This window comes from Schistocerca cancellata, chromosome 8, assembly GCF_023864275.1.
Source record: "Schistocerca cancellata isolate TAMUIC-IGC-003103 chromosome 8, iqSchCanc2.1, whole genome shotgun sequence".
NCBI lineage: Eukaryota > Metazoa > Arthropoda > Insecta > Orthoptera > Acrididae > Schistocerca > Schistocerca cancellata.
The window spans coordinates 223,088,799-223,104,912 of NC_064633.1; the positions used below are offsets into that span (position 1 = coordinate 223,088,799).

Here is a 16,114-nt window from a genome sequence, read left to right on the forward strand (position 1 = left end):
GGCGCTACACAAAAAATGCTTCACAATTACGTAGATAAAGTTCAATAAAAAGTTTAAGAAGAAAGAAAAGAGTAACAGGAAATTTTAACTGATACTCTATATTAATTTTAAAGTAATCAAACAGCGACCAAAAGCCATGTGGGATTCACAGTACACACGAAACGTGAGTCTGAAGTCCAGCAATCTCAGAAGCATAAGACTTCCATTCACACAAATTTCAGTGTCTAATACTCCGTACTGGACGGCTATGACACGGTCGTGTAATCAGCTTCCAACTTACGAAAAACGAACAGCATCTGAGCCTTTGTAGTACTTTGCGCGCCTAAATACCAGATCACGTTCGCAATTCCTTACAAGTTCAGTATGCGAAATGGCTGCTAAATAACGGTGCGAATACGAATACCGCACACTGGAATTGAATAGAAAAGTCTGCCCTTAATAAGTACTGCAGATAAATGAAACCATATCACGAGATTTCCAAACTGTGACCGGTACCTCAAAACTACGGCAACACCTCGTCTCGACGATCCGAAAGAAACTGTGCATATAATTCACTCAGAAGCATGGCCATTCTAACTGCCATGCTCTCTCATTAGCTGCAGGCGTGCGAAATTTGCCAGAGGTATAAGCGCTCCCACCGCTGTATCACAAAGAGAAGATAAAATATTATATAGAACAGTCTTGACCGCATAAAACACTTTTATGCGTAAGTGGTGACCGGTTTCGACTCCTTGTGGATCACTTCGGGCCTTGCTCTGTAATTCAAAATACAACAAAATAGAAGGAAAGAGATATTATATCAACACCGAGTTAAAATAAATTATTCGATGTTGTACCTGTATCCAGTGAAAAAGTGCGGACACTTTGGCACCGGGTAGGCGATGTGAATACCACCCACTGTTGTCGACTGCGATTATGTGGCGGTGTCATGGAGTTAAATAGCAGAAGCCCCGCCCCTTGCCTGTCATCTTTTGCCAACAGGATACAACGTGTGTGATACAACGTGTGTGAACGTGAACGTAAAACTAATACTGTGATGGTTATTATCGTTAATTAGACGTAAATAGCATTCTGTATATCATGCAGTTAAATATCGTATACACCAGTACTCTAACAGACGGAGCGCTGCCACAATCTACTCGTCTACATCTACATCTACACACACACACTTTGCAGACCACTATAAAGCGAATTCCAGAGGACCATCCCAATGTACCAGTTTCTTCCCGTTCCATTCCTATATGGGACACGTGGATAACGATTGCTTAATTGCATCTGCACGCTGTACTTAGTCTAATCTTGTCTTCGCGGTTTCTCAAGTGAGTGATACGTATGGATCTGTAATATATTCCTCACGTAATGCTGTTTCCTAAAACTCTATAAGTGGGCTTTCACATTATCACTCATCTCCGTAGCCCAAGTCCCTGCTCACGACTTCAACATTGGGGTCAACGGGTAACAAGGACTACTTCGGCAAGATTGGCTAGAAAATAAAAAGTTGCAACAGAAATATAAACAATTTTCCTGCAATTTTCTGTAAATATCTCTTAGTAAAATAGGGTGAGGTGTCCTGAGGTATCCGTACAAGTGTAACAGAAAGGCATTGCCAAACCTCCATAAACGTTGCTCACACGTAGAGGAAGAATTTATATTATATGGACATGAGGTTCGGAAATGCTTTATTTCCATGTTAGAGATTAGTTTGTACAACGCTTCATCACACAGGCAAAGAACGTATCACTACAGAATGAAACACTTTCCTACATAAAATTTTCGAAATGCTCTCAGTTTTCATAGAAACGTGCCTCAACCCGCTGTCGCACTGAATCGCTTCGCGCTGACGTATTCCTGGAAAAATGAGTATTGCTTCACAGACATCGACAGTTCGGACGGGAAGACTCTACACATGTTGTTCAGGGATTCCGTAAACAAGAGATTTCAACCGCCCCTAGAAGAAAAGTCTATTGAGGTTAGGTCCGGAGACTGTAGCGGCCACGGGATCTGGAGGACGATGGGTTCAAATCCACGTCTGGCCATCCAGAGTTAGGTTTTCCGCAGTTTCTTTCAATCGCTTCAGGCGAATGCCCCGCTGGTACCTCTGAAATGGGCACAGCCGAATTCATTCTCCCATCCTTTCTTAACCCAAACTCGTGCTCCATCTCTAATGACCTCCCTGTGGATGGGACGCAGAATTCTAATCTTCCTTTCTTCCTTCTTTTCTTCCTTCCTTTGGTTCTCAGGGCGTCGAGGGCTCACTGAGGAACATTTCGTGTGGAAACCTTTTCATGTAATGCTGAGAGTAGAAAATGAGCTCTAACGTGGAAATAAAGCGTTTCGGGACCCGTGTGCATATAACATATTTTCTTCCTCTACGGCCTGCCGCGGTGGCCAAGCGGATCTAGGCGCTGCAGTCTGCAACCGCGCGACCGCTACGGTCGCAGGTTCGAATCTTGCCTCGGGCATGGCTGTGTGTGATTTCCTTAGGTTAGTTAGGTTTAACTAGTTCTACGTTCTAGGGGACTGATGACTTCAGAAGTTAAGTCCCATAGTGCTCAGAGCCTTCCTCTACGTGTGAGGAATGCTTATGAAGATTTGGCCATACATTTATCTTACAGCCTGGATTTTTTTCTTTTACTCTTCGAAAAGAGTATTGTTTTATCTCAAGAAAAGTTTCATTAGTTATCGTCATGAATATTTGCACTTACTGTTTCTTTCCGAGATGTTTTAATTCTTTTTTATTTTTATTTTTATTTTCTTTCAAGAAGAGTTGCTATTGGACTTCTTAAAAGAGTTCTCATTGTTATTGCCTTCCAGAGTAATTTGTTACAAGTTCTTTTCCTTACATGATGAAATTTGTTTTCCAAGAGGAGAAATACTTACTTTTGTTTCCACAAAGAGACTGTTTTATTCGTCTATATGAAGAAGTTTTTTCGCTATGTTTCATGAAGAAGCTCACCTTCCACGGAGACGATTTATTTAAAGCGTTCGAAAAATACCTTGCCGGCCCTTGTGGCCGAACGGTTCTAGGCGCTTCAGTCCGGAACCGCGCTGCTGCTACGGTCGCAGGTTCGAATCCTGCCTCGGGTAGGGATGTGTGTGATGTCCTTAGGTTAGTTAGGTTTAAGCAGTTCTAAGTCTAGGGGACTGATGACCTCAGATGTTAAGTTGTTAAGATGTTAAGGTGCACAGGATGAGTGCTTAGAGGCATTTGAACCACTTTTTTATTTTATTTTTTTTAATACCTCAGGTCAAGTTCCGCGAGGAAAATATCTTAAATTGGCTCTGAGCACTATGGGACTTAACTTCTGAGGTCATCAGTCCCCTAGAACTTAGAACTATTGAAACCCAACTAACCTAAGGACATCACACACATCCATGCCCGAGGCATGATTCGAACCTGCGACCGTAGCGATCACGCGGTTCGAGACTGAAGCACCTAGAACCGCTCGGCCACACCGGCCGGCGGAAAATATCTTAACGAATAACAAACATAATCTGAGTGAGGCGTTTTTTTTATGGTGGGCTTAAGGTGTGGCTAAAGGAGTGGACGGCAGTCCTTAAAAAATAACAGCCAACTCACGCCTGTGCTGTGGTGCTCGACTCTGTGGTAAGCTGGTTCGAATATTGATGGTGAAAAATTTCACTGCTAGTACCTGGCCGACCAGGGGAGGAAAGGAGATCGTGTAAGGGTCCTTAGCCCGCCCGGTTAGCCGTGCGGTCTAACGCACTGCTTTCCGGGCGGGAAGGTGTGCCGGTACCCGGCACGAATCCGCCCGGCGGATTTGTGTCGAGGTCCGGTGTGCCGGCCAGCCTGTGCATGGTTTTTAAGGCGGTTTTCCATCTGCCTCGGCGAATGAGGGGTGGTTCCCCTTCTTTCGCCTGATCAAACACTTTCTCCACGTACGCGTACACCATAATTACTCTACCACGCAATTAATGATGTTACACTCGTCTCGTGTGAGACGTACCCGGGTGGGTCCTATGGGGGCCGAACCGCACAATAACCCTGGGTTCGGTGTGGGGCGGTGGTGGGGTGAGTGGACTGCTGTAGCCTGTTTTGGGGTTGTGATTGATTTCCAAACCTCTCCGCAGTGTCTCATAAAGTGAGGGCATGTGCCACTGTTGACTGTAATCCGTCCGTCGGATGAGGACGTTAACTCCGCAGCCCACTTCGTGCTATTCGCTTCATCCATAACAACTCCAGCCCAACACTAAAGTCTGTGGGTACCCATCAGTCATGAACGCGACACAGATACACATTTGACACTTCATAACAGGTCGAAGAAAGCAACGGCAATCCACCTCCACTAAGACGTTGCCAAGAGCAGTGATTCAAGATTCCTGAGTCTCCTTTCTTGCGCTCATTTGCTTATAGACGTTTGAAAACTCCCTCCTCTCTTCAGGATTCTTCTTGGGATATTGCAATTTGAATACTGATCGAAAGTCTGCGTGTTGGCTAAAGAAATTCAAAGGCGTACAGGAAGTGTGGGAAAATGGTGCCGTCGCCATCATAATAGAAATAGCGACAAGCAAACGCCAAAGATTTAACGCTGTAACAGCAGCAAACGGAGGCCCTTCTCGCTATTACTTACAAGTTCTGGTGTCCTGAGAACGAACAGCAGTGGTTTGTGGTCTGGCGATACGTTGTAGCCTACTTGAACCTTCCAGCAGTAGCTGCAGACAACACAAGCAGAATTATCGACACCGCCGCGCCAGAGACTTCATTAGCTAAAACTCGCCGCCCGCCGGCCGGCCACATAATTAATCCCCGACACTAGGCCACCGTCCGCCGCCTGCCATTTCGAAGCAATTAACTAATAACTGCGCCGCGTCCGTTGCCCCCAACTCCACGACGCCACAACACCCGCCCTTTGTTATTGTGCAGAGATGGTGACGGGCGATCAAAAACCGCACTCCAAGCTGAGATGCTGCGCTAAGGATGCACCATCACCTTCTCCTAATGATGTTTCTCGCATGCACTTCGACAGAGTTGGCAAAGGGGACACCATTCATCCATAAGACTTTTTCTCTTACAGAGTGTACTTCTGGAAACAAGGGTAGGTATCCGAGAAGCAGAAGAAACGCAGAATTAATCCAGAAGAAACTGAATATTTAACTTATTATAACTTCCAACAATTTTCTGAATATATTTTCAATCTGCAGCGAGGAGTGCGTCCATTTGAAACTTCCTGGCTATTGAAACTGTGTGCTATACTGAGTCTCGAACGTCGAACTTTTACCTAGGCATTTCTGTGCAATGTCCTCTCTTCCCTCAGTGTCAGTCCCTCAATCTGTGCAGGACAACTACTATGAAGTTTCGTAACTGGAGAAGAAGTGATGGTCGAAATAAAGCTGTGAGTTCAGGCCTTCTTTTACTGAAGTTGTGTCACAAATTTCTTTTCTCCTCAGTTCTCATTAATTATGCGATTTACCCGTCTCATCATCAGCATTCCTCAGTAGCACTACATTTCAAAAGTTTCTACACTCTTTTTGTCTAAACTGTTTGTAGTCCATCTGTCACTTTCATAGATGACTACACTCCGTACATATACCTTCAGAAAAGATTTCCTAACACTTAAATCAATATTCGATTTCAAAAAATGTTCAAATGTGTGTGAAATCTTATGGGGCTTAACGGCTAAGGTCATCAGTCCATAAGCTTACACACCACTTAACCTAAATTATCCTAAGGACAAACACACACACCCATGCCCGAGGGAGGACTCGAACCTCCGCCGGGACCAGCTGCACAGTCCATGACTGCAGCGCCCGAGACCGCTCGGCTAATCCCGCGCGGCATTCGATTTCACAAATATCTCTTATTCGGAAACGCTTTTATTGCCATTGACAGTCTACGACGTAGACTCTACGTTTTACATCCTCTCTACTTCCGTTATCATTTCCATTATCATTGTTTTGCTATTGCCAATGTTCATCTTACAGTCTCCTTTCAAGACAGTGTTCATTCCGTTCGACTGCTCCTCCAAGTCCCTTGCTGCCTCAGACAGAATTACACGGTCGTCGGCAACAATCCTCAGAGATTTTATTTCTTCTCCCTGGACTTTAATTGATCTTCGATATTTTTCTTTCGTTCCCTATGCTGCGTGCTCAAGATACGGACTGAATAACATCGCGAATAGGCTATAATCCTGTCTCACTCGCATCTCAACCACTACTTCCCTTTCAAGCCTCTTGACTCTAACTGTCGTCTAGTTTCTACACAAGTTGTAAATAGCCAACAGCCTTTCGCCACCTGTATTTTACCCATGCTTCAGAATTTCAATGAGAGTATTCCAGACAACACTGCTTTCTCTAAGTTTAAAAATGCTATAAACGTTGGTTTGCCGTTCCTTACCTATTTTCTAAGAGAAGTCGTTGGGTCAGTAATTCTTCGCTTATCTGTACATTTCTCCGGAATGCAAACTGATCTTCTCTGAGGTCAGATTTTACCAGTTATATCATTCTTCTGTAAGGAATTCGTGTTAGTATTTTGCAGTCATGACGTCTTAATAAATAGGATGAAAATTTCCTGTGGAGATATCCGAAGATGAGTCGAATGAATGACGTCAACCGGAACCGCTGAAGGTTACGTGGACTTCCGTCGCGGCACAATACAAACGAAGAACACCGTTGCACCTGCATCTGTTACGACGTAGTTACACACAAGCCACTAGTGGTGGTTACTTAATGCGTGGCGGAAAGCCATAATTTTCTCTATTTTATTGCTACTTTGGTTCCTGGACCCTTCACGCTTTCCATCTCTTCGAGTCTCTCTCTCTCGCACCCGTCTTTCTTTAGAGAATGTATGAGTAGAAACGTAAGCTGTCATTTTGTATTTGTGTGTTTCATACGTCCCTGGTACTTTCTTGCACTTTCAGCTTTAGATCTGTATGTTGTTTCGACACAACAGTAATGCTGTTCTTGTCCAGTTGTTGTCGTACCGCTTACAATCTCTTTATGTCTGTTCGTTTCTCTTACAATCTCCCGCAGTTATGTCATGGGCATGTAGAAAGAGTAATTCGATTTCTAATGCCGGATTCATATTCACGGTAACAGGCAGAACTAACGGCCCAATAAGTTTACTGTGTCACATCATCTTGTATCGAGTCTGTTATACCCAAACAGTTTAAATGAGCAACTTCCTACGATTACAGCACCATTAATATGGATATTTCAGAAACTGCTTCAGATCTCTTACATAAGTTATCCTTAAGTTGTCGTAACCGTTAAAACTAGGTACAGCGTGACTGTCTGATTTATACAGCGGGTGTAAAAAGCGGCGGTCTGTTGTTGTTTGATACATTTCTTGAGAAACACAGCATTTCTATAGAAGGTGGACACCAGTTCCTTCCAGCCTTATCAATTACTGCTTTACGCAGTCGAAATGGACAGATACATGGCAAATGTTAAAGCTAAGGTATGCGGCGCTCTCTTCTTGAATCGGAAATGATAAGAAACGTGGCTATATTTGAAGTACAAAGATTATAACTTTAACAATTCAACCAGATCTAGTGTTCTATAAAAAAGTTATTTACATGTAACTCTTAACGGTTTCGATTTTTTAGAATTCGATCACAGGTGACTCTTTTTAAAAGCTTTTCAAACTGGAGCCTCGATTTGTGCTACTTAATTGTTTAATGCTACAAGACAAAAAAATGTTTAAATGTGTGTGAAATCTTATGGGACATAACTGCCAAGGTTATCAGCCCCTAAGCTTACACAGTACTTAACCTAAATTATCCTAAGGACAAACACACACACCCACGCCCGAAGGAGGACTCGAACTTCCGCCGGGATCAGCCGCACAGGCTACGAGACTAAAGAAGACAAAAATTCAGTAAACATATGGGGGAGATTTGTTACTTGATTTTTCGTACGGGATATTGTCCTAAAGTTAATTAATATACTCGCATAATTTAGAGCAAAATTACCTGTGTATGATCCAGACCGATGCATTCGTCCACTGTTAATATTATACCTTTTTAAAACTTCTTTGTGCTGCGCATGCACTATATACGTGTTGCAGAGTTCAGTAGTAGTGGATCTAATAAAACCGTACGGCTAACTATAATTCTTTTTTTAGTTTCTCTTGCTATCATGGTACGCTCTTCGTCTCTTCACCGTTTTAAGGAGCCAGTATGCTGCTAGTGTGGAGAGCAAGAACACAACCACAGAAAGCTGCTCGTTCACCGAAACAGAGTTTATCTGTACGAAGAGAATTTACTGCACCGCCAGGAACAATTCAAGGTCTAATAACCGTTGCGCACTAAGACGGCACGACAAACAGTTTCCTAGTCATGCGCAAAGTCGGATTTCTCTTTTGTCAGACTTCCTACCATCAGCGGAAGACAGATTTTAGCCCACGAAACGCTTCTTGTAGATTAACATTCAGAAAACAGTTTCTTATTTTTCCCTCACGGCCTGTCATCGCTTTTTCCGCGTATATGTATGCATGTCCACGTATGCAAATGTCCAGCGCATTTGGCTTTCATATATGCTCTTGATGGTCAATGTTCTGTTTTTGATATGAACGGAGACGGAAATTAAAGCAAGATGAGAGCGAAAGTATGTATCGGCACGTGGAATACTCATTGTGGTGTCACCGCCAGACACCACATTTGCTAGGTGGTAGCTTAAATCGGCCGCGGTCCATTAGTACATGTCGGACCCGCGTGTCGCCACTGTCAGTACTTGCAGACCTAGCGCCACCACATGGCAGGTCTAGAAAGACGGACTAGCACTCGCCCCAGTTGTACGGACGACATTGCTAGCGACTAGACGTACGAAGCCTTCCTCTCATTTGCCGAGAGACAGTTAGAATAGCCTTCAGCTAAGTCCATAGCTACGACCTAGCGAGGCGCAGTTAACCATATCTGGAGAGAGTCTTACTTGTATTCACCATAAACGATGTATACCAAAAGGATGGATTAAAGTTAAGTATTCCCAAAGCAACGTACTTTTCTTATTAGCATTAATTGAGCATCCTGTTTCAGACTTCACGAGATTCTGGGTGAGCTGATAGCGTGCCTATTCGGCCCTTCTAAATAACACTGTGTCGGCACTTCTGTCGACACATAACATTGGCGACGAGGATGGGATTGCCGTCGATTCCTTCAGTAATTTTCCTTTTGTTGTCCGGATGTCTTCCACGACGTCATCTGCCACCATCCAAGCGTTGTCTGCTATCTTTTGCATTGAAGGTCTTCCACAGACTATTGTTTCCGACAATGGCCCACAATTCATGTCCGCAGAATTTCAGTCATTCTGCACGGTCAATGGTATTCAACATCTGACGTCCGCGCCGTTTTCGCCTCAATCAAACGGTGCCGCTGAACGTTTGGTCCGGACTTTCAAGTCACAGATGTTGAAGTTGAAAGAGTCGCATTCTCGGGAGGACGCGTTGTTGCTCTTTTTGTCTTCGTATCGCTCTCAGCCCCGCGATGGTCGCTCGCCGGCTGAGTTGCTTCACGGTCGTCCTCATCGAACCTTGATGTCTTTGCTGCATCCGCCGCATCAGGTTCGTGTGCAGCGGCAGACTCCTGCTTTTGCTCCAGGCGACGTTGTATTCTATCGCAACTATCGCGGTTCACGGCGTTGGCTCGCAGGGCGCATTCTTCGCTGCCTCGGCCGCGCGATGTATTTGGTTATGGGGGCCTCTGGTGAGGTGCGTCGGTATCTCAATCAGCTGCGCCTCTGTCGTCGCCTGGGTTCTGCCGCTCCCCGTCTGCTTTCAGCGACGGAGCCGTCCGGTCAGCGCCCTGGGGACCCATCTACTGGCTCGCCTCATCCCCAGGTGTTACCGACGATGCCTTCCATTTTGCCTCATGGCGTCGCGCAGCCGCCGTCGCCGCCGCAGCCGCCGCCGGCGCAGCCTGCAGAGGATGCTTCGCTGCAGCCGCCATCCGCCTCCCTGGGTCACGCGCCGCCGATCGCTTCCCGTGACCAGCTGTCGTCCGCCCTGGACCTCTTGCCCGCTCCGGACCACATGGCGTCATCGCGCGTCGGATACCCCGACGCAATGGAGGTCGACCCTTCGGGCCCTCCTGTTTCATTACGGGCGCATGCGCCGCATGTTGACGTGCACCCTGGAGTAGGTTTCCAGGCGTTTCCTGGCTCCCCTCGGACCGAATGGCCGGGTGCGGGTGGCACAGCCTCGCCTGTTGTTAGGCTCCCCACCTCATCGCATACGTCAACATGGGGCCCTCCCCACGGCGGGCGGAAGCCTTATAACACGACCGTTCGCCGATTTGCGGGGGAGGAATGTGGTGTCACCGCCAGACACCACACTTGCTAGGTGGTAGCTTAAATCGGCCGCGGTCCATTAGTACATGTCGGACCCGCGTGTCGCCACTGTCAGTACTTGCAGACCTAGCGCCACCACATGGCAGGTCTAGAAAGACGGACTAGCACTCGCCCCAGTTGTACGGACGACATTGCTAGCGACTAGACGTACGAAGCCTTCCTCTCATTTGCCGAGAGACAGTTAGAATAGCCTTCAGCTAAGTCCATAGCTACGACCTAGCAAGGCGCAGTTAACCATATCTGGAGAGAGTCTTACTTGTATTCACCATAAACGATGTATACCAAAAGGATGGATTAAAGTTAAGTATTCCCAAAGCAACGTACTTTTCTTATTAGCATTCATTGAGCATCCTGTTTCAGACTTCACGAGATTCTGGGTGAGCTGATAGCGTGCCTATTCGGCCCTTCTAAATAACACTGTGTCGGCACTTCTGTCGACACATAACACTCATCTTCAAGGCCACAAAATAACGACGTGACTTAACTTCCTGCTGCTGGCGGGCAGTCCGTCGTTAAGGCTGGCTGCCACTTTGGTCCTAACCGGAATGAGCAAGGTGTGCGTCGTCATAGTGATCCTAGCTCGCCCTACCACCCGCCTCCCCCCTTTCCACTCTTTTATCTCACCCGTACATCAGCTATAGCGTAAAACATTATACCAGACACAGCACGCTCTGTTTACGATCAGTCAATCTGAACAGTAAGCCTTACCTTAAGTGTCAACACTCACATCTGGCAAGGAGTCCTGCCTAAAGCGTAGTTTACAGAAAATTGCAGGTTACATTTCGCCAAGATATGAGTCGCTTCTGTAGATCTGTTATAACTTCTAAGTGTTCTGCAAATTAGACACGACCTTTCTTTTGTCTTCCCCAAAACATTTACTAAAGTGATGGTTCCCATTTCAGTTGTTCGTAATTATAATTTCTACACATTTAGTTGGATTTCTCAGATTGAGGTCATGTTCGGTACTAGTGGGCTGTTTTTGGTCAGGAACAAAATATGAACTAACCGAGAATCGGGACAGAATTGTGACTGCATTCATGACTTTCTCCATGACATTGTTTATAACAGGACGAAATCAACACCCGTGAAGGTAATTTTGGGAGTGCCCAAAGGGAGTGTCGTAGGGCCATTACTGTTTACAATATACACTGAAGGGTGAAAGAAACTGGTATAGGCATTCGTATTCAAATACGGAGATACGTAAACAGGCAGAAACTAGCACTGCAGTCGGCAACGCCTATATAAGACAAGTGTCTGGTGTTATCAAGACTTAGGTGAGTTTGAACGTAGTGTTATAGTCGCCGCACGAGCGATGGGACACAGCATCTCCAAAGTAACGATGAAGTGGGGATTTTCCCGTGCGACCATTTCACGATTGTACCGTGAATATCAGGGATCAGGTAAAACATCAAATCTCCGACTTCGCTGCGGCAGGAAAAAGATCCTGCAAGAACGGGACCGACGACGACTGAAGAGACTCGTTCAATGTGACAGAAGTGGAACCTTTCCGCAAATTGCAGCAGATTTCAATGAAGAGCCACCAACAAGTGTCAGCAACTATTCAACGAAACATCATCGATACGGGATTTTGGAGCTAAAGGCCCACTCATGTACCCTTTATGGCGGAACCGACACAAAGCTTTACGCCTCGCCTGGACCCGTCAACACCGCGATTGGACTGTTGAAAACTAGAAACATGTTGCCTGGTCGGACGAGTATCGTTTCAAATTGTATCGAAAGGATGGACGTGTACGGGTATGGAGACAACCCCATGAATCTCATGGACCCTGCATGTCAGCAGGGGAATGTTCAGGCTTGTGGAGGAACGGTAATGGTGTGGGGCGTGTGCAATTGGAATGATATGGGACCCCTGATACGTCTAGATATGACTCTGACAGGTGACATGTACGTAAGCATCCTGTCTGATCACCTGCATCCATTCATGTCCATTGTGCATTCCGTCGGACTCGGGCAATTCCAGCAGGACAATGAGACACCCCACAGGTCCAGAAGTGCTACAGAGTGGCTCCAGGAACACTCTTGTGTGTTTAAACACTTCCGCTGGCCACCAAACTCCCCAGACATGAACATTGTTGAGCATATCTGGGATGCCTTGCAACATGCTGTTCAGAAGAGATCTCCACCCCTTGTACTGTTACGGATTTAGGGACAGCCCAGTAGGATTTTGGTGTCAATTCCCTCCGCACTACTTCAGACATTAGTCGAGTCCATGCCACGTCGTGTTGCGGCACTTCTACGTCCTCGTGGGGCGATACACAATAGTAGGCAGTTGTACCAGTTCCTTTGGCTCTTCAGTGAATAAACACGTATGATCCGTGACTGGAATTATAATAAAATAAATATGACTTCAGTCGCTGCGCCACACTGAGAGTATCAAGTTAAAAATGTCAGATCGGGTGTTGGATTGCACAAGTAACGTACTATTATGAGTATGTACCATGTGTAGATGAGCATGAAATGCTCGAAGGTAGTCACTCCTTAAACAGATCAAGTCCGTCGGCCAGACGTGGCTGGTTGGTGTCATTGTGACGCGTCTACAATGTCGCCACGCTAGGCGCCGTCTGTCGCTCTGCGCGCTGCTGTGGCTCTGTGTAGAGGGCCGGAGCTAGGCGGCTGTGGCAGCAGTGGCGGCTCACTTTCGCTGTCGGAGTCCTTCGGCCGCCCCTTCACTCGCCAGGAATGCGGCAAACAGGATCCTACGTCGGCACGCCGCCGTGCCTTGCTGTGCTGCGCCGCTCGCGCTCGACGGTCCAGCTGGCGTTCAGCCGCGTGCACCCACGCAACTAAAATGGCGCCACCGTTCGTGGCATACTACACGGCAATCAGCAGATATAGGTCACACAGGACGCCACAAATTTTGTTTTGAATATGACGTCAGCTGAGATAATTCGGGCGGATATTAATGTTAAAGCGCGGTTAACTGCATTAGGGCAAGAGCTGAACACGAGGTAAGGAAAATGTAAATGTGTGGTGTCACCGCCAGACACCACACTTGTTAGGTGGTAGCCTTTAAATCGGCTGCGGTCCGTTAGTATACGTCGGACCCGCGTGTCGCCACTATCAGTGATTGCAGACCGAGCACCGCCACACGGCAGGTCTAGTCTATAGAGACTCCCTAGCACTCGCCCCAGTTGTACAGCCGACTTTGCTAGCGATGGTTCAGTGCCTACATACGCTCTCATTTGCAGAGACGACAGTCTAGCATAGTCTTCAGCTACGTCATTTGCTACGACCTAGCAAGGCGCCATATTCAGTTACTATGTCTTCTGAACAGATAATATTGTGGCTCATGTACCGTCAGGAGCGACGTACATCATTAACGGATTAAAGTTAAGTATCAAACTAATTACGTCCGCTTTCTGAATTCTAATTCCTTGTCATGTTCCAGACCTTACGTTCTTCCCTCCTCACGCCAGCCTGCGTGAGCTAAAACGCGTGCATTTCGGCCTCCACTAGTAACACGGTGTTAGCTCTTCAGCTAACACAACAAAATGTTGGATCAGAAAATGCAAGGTCCAATCATATTAATGTGGCCGTCAGTCAGTAGTCTAAATAACCGCCTTTTGCAGCATAGACGTGAAGGAGGTGAGTCAGTGAGATTCTGAAAGGTGTCGACAGGGATGTGGAGCCATGTCAACTCCATTGATATGGACAGCTGCGCTACGTTTCTCGGTTGAGGATCCGTGGTGCAAACAGCGCTATCGAGGTGGCCCCATAACAACTCAATTGATTTTAAACTGGGGAGTTTGGTAGCAGAGGAGGGGAGTGGGGGGGGGGAGGAAGGGAGGGTGGGTGTCGAGGAGGTAGACTTACGCTGGTGCTCTTCGAACCAGACAGGTGCACTGAAAGCTGTGGGACACATTGCATTGTCCTGCTGGTAGACACCATCGTGCCAAGGAAGGAAGTGGTCCCCAAGGATAGGTGCATACTTGTGTTAATTCACTGTGCCTTCCAGAATGACGAGAACACGCAGGGAATGCCACGAAAACATTCCCGAGACCATAACACTCCCTGCTCCTGCCTGGACTCTCAACGATCGTTGCAGTGCTGAACGCGATGTAGTACAATACGTGTTTCAGCTGAAAAGGTCACCTGTCGTCACACAGTGAACGCCCAGTTGCGGTAAAGTATAATGAAAGAAACGTTGAAATTGAATGGTCTACTACACTAACTCATCCAAGGATGAAAAGAAGGTGTTTCGAAGTACAACCACCAGGGAGCAGTCGAATGGTGCTTTCCAGTGGTGGGGAAGACTGTTGGCATCGCTAGGTACAACTGACTGTAACTTTTTTATTTTTTTATTTAATCTAGCAAGATTATGGTGACCATACTTTCTCTTACATGAAACCAGGTATTCTACACATTTTTCATTCTACATACTACGATAAGCATGATATAAATTACACTAATACATATTATAAAATATTTAGTAATTACTATAGTACTGTATCTGCTATTGTGTTTATGAAAGCTGGGCTGATATTTGTCATACAAGTTGATTTTCCGTCTATTATTACGAACTGTGGCCTTCCTAACAGGAAATCTTGATTCCACTGTCACAATTGAGACGATATTCCGCGCGCACACAATTTGATTAGAAGCTGCTCGTGCGGAACATTATCGCCTCTGAGCACTATGGCACTTAACTTCTGAGGTCATCAGTCACCTAGAACTTAGAACTACTTAAACCTAAATAACCTAAGAACATCACACACATCCATCCCCGAGGCAGGATTCGAACATGTGACCGTAGTGGTCGCGCGGTTCCAGACTGTAGCGCCTAAAACCGCTCGGCCACACTGGCCGGCGGAACAGTATTAAAACCCTTCTATGGGTCTAGAAATATAGAATCAATTTAAGATCCCCTATAGGTAAACTGGATAAGCTCTAATCACATTTCTTGTAACAACATAACAACTCCCACTCTGTAACGCTATTTTCTAAATCTGGCCAGCAGGCTATTCCTCTCCTTACAGAACACTTTTTCATTGGCATTTGTTTAATAGCATCTTCATTCTTTCTCCAGTTCTCTGGTGCATCGAATGCCCTTGCTACAGCACAGTTGTTCGATTCTTTAACCTGTTTTATAACTATTATTTTGAATCTAGCTTCGTATTACTTTGCACACACTTTACAATTTTTTACGCTGATTGCGCTAACAATACAAACTGTCTGAACACACAACACAACCTAGTTGTGTTGCACAAGAAGACAAATAATAACAGCATTCGTGGAGGAAAAATGGAAGCGTAATGGCATCGCTTCTGTAATTGAACTTTTTTTTAGTGTGAGGCCGAAATCCACAAACAAAATTTCGAAGTTTGCTTGGTGATATATTCCGGGTATTTGCTATAAGGAACTCATGGCCTTCGGTGGCCCATTACCGACTAACTGCATTTCATGTGTTTCCTTACCTATTACACTGAAAACATTTGCACAACTTTACAAATGTCGACGTATGCGCCGCGTGTCTTGTTCGGAAACACACTTCTCGCGTTTGCTCACCGCACTTGCTATCGACAAAATAATGCTCACTTTACTGTTCGCCCTCAAATTAGCATTCAATAGTTCTCTGGTGCGTCGCGGGTTTGATTTCCGGCTGTGGTAGGTGTATGTTAACAGTGATACACAGGAGTATGGATGGGTTTACTGACGCGGAGTTAGCCGATATGCACCGCTGTGTGTTTCCACTGAATGCAATTAGAGCGGCACAACCACGCTATGATGAGCTGTTCCCACACAAGGGGTGATAAGTACACATGTTTTGTCTGACGGTTGTTCGATTACTCTG

The 16,114-nt window shown here is 46.0% G+C and overlaps 1 protein-coding gene across 1 annotated transcript in view; it reads right to left on the reverse strand.

Annotated features, from left to right (window-relative positions):
- The window catches only part of LOC126094454 (mucin-5AC-like), a 576,727-nt gene that overhangs the window by 240,039 nt on the left and 320,574 nt on the right, over positions 1-16,114 (reverse strand). The gene's annotated exons all lie outside the window — the stretch shown is intronic.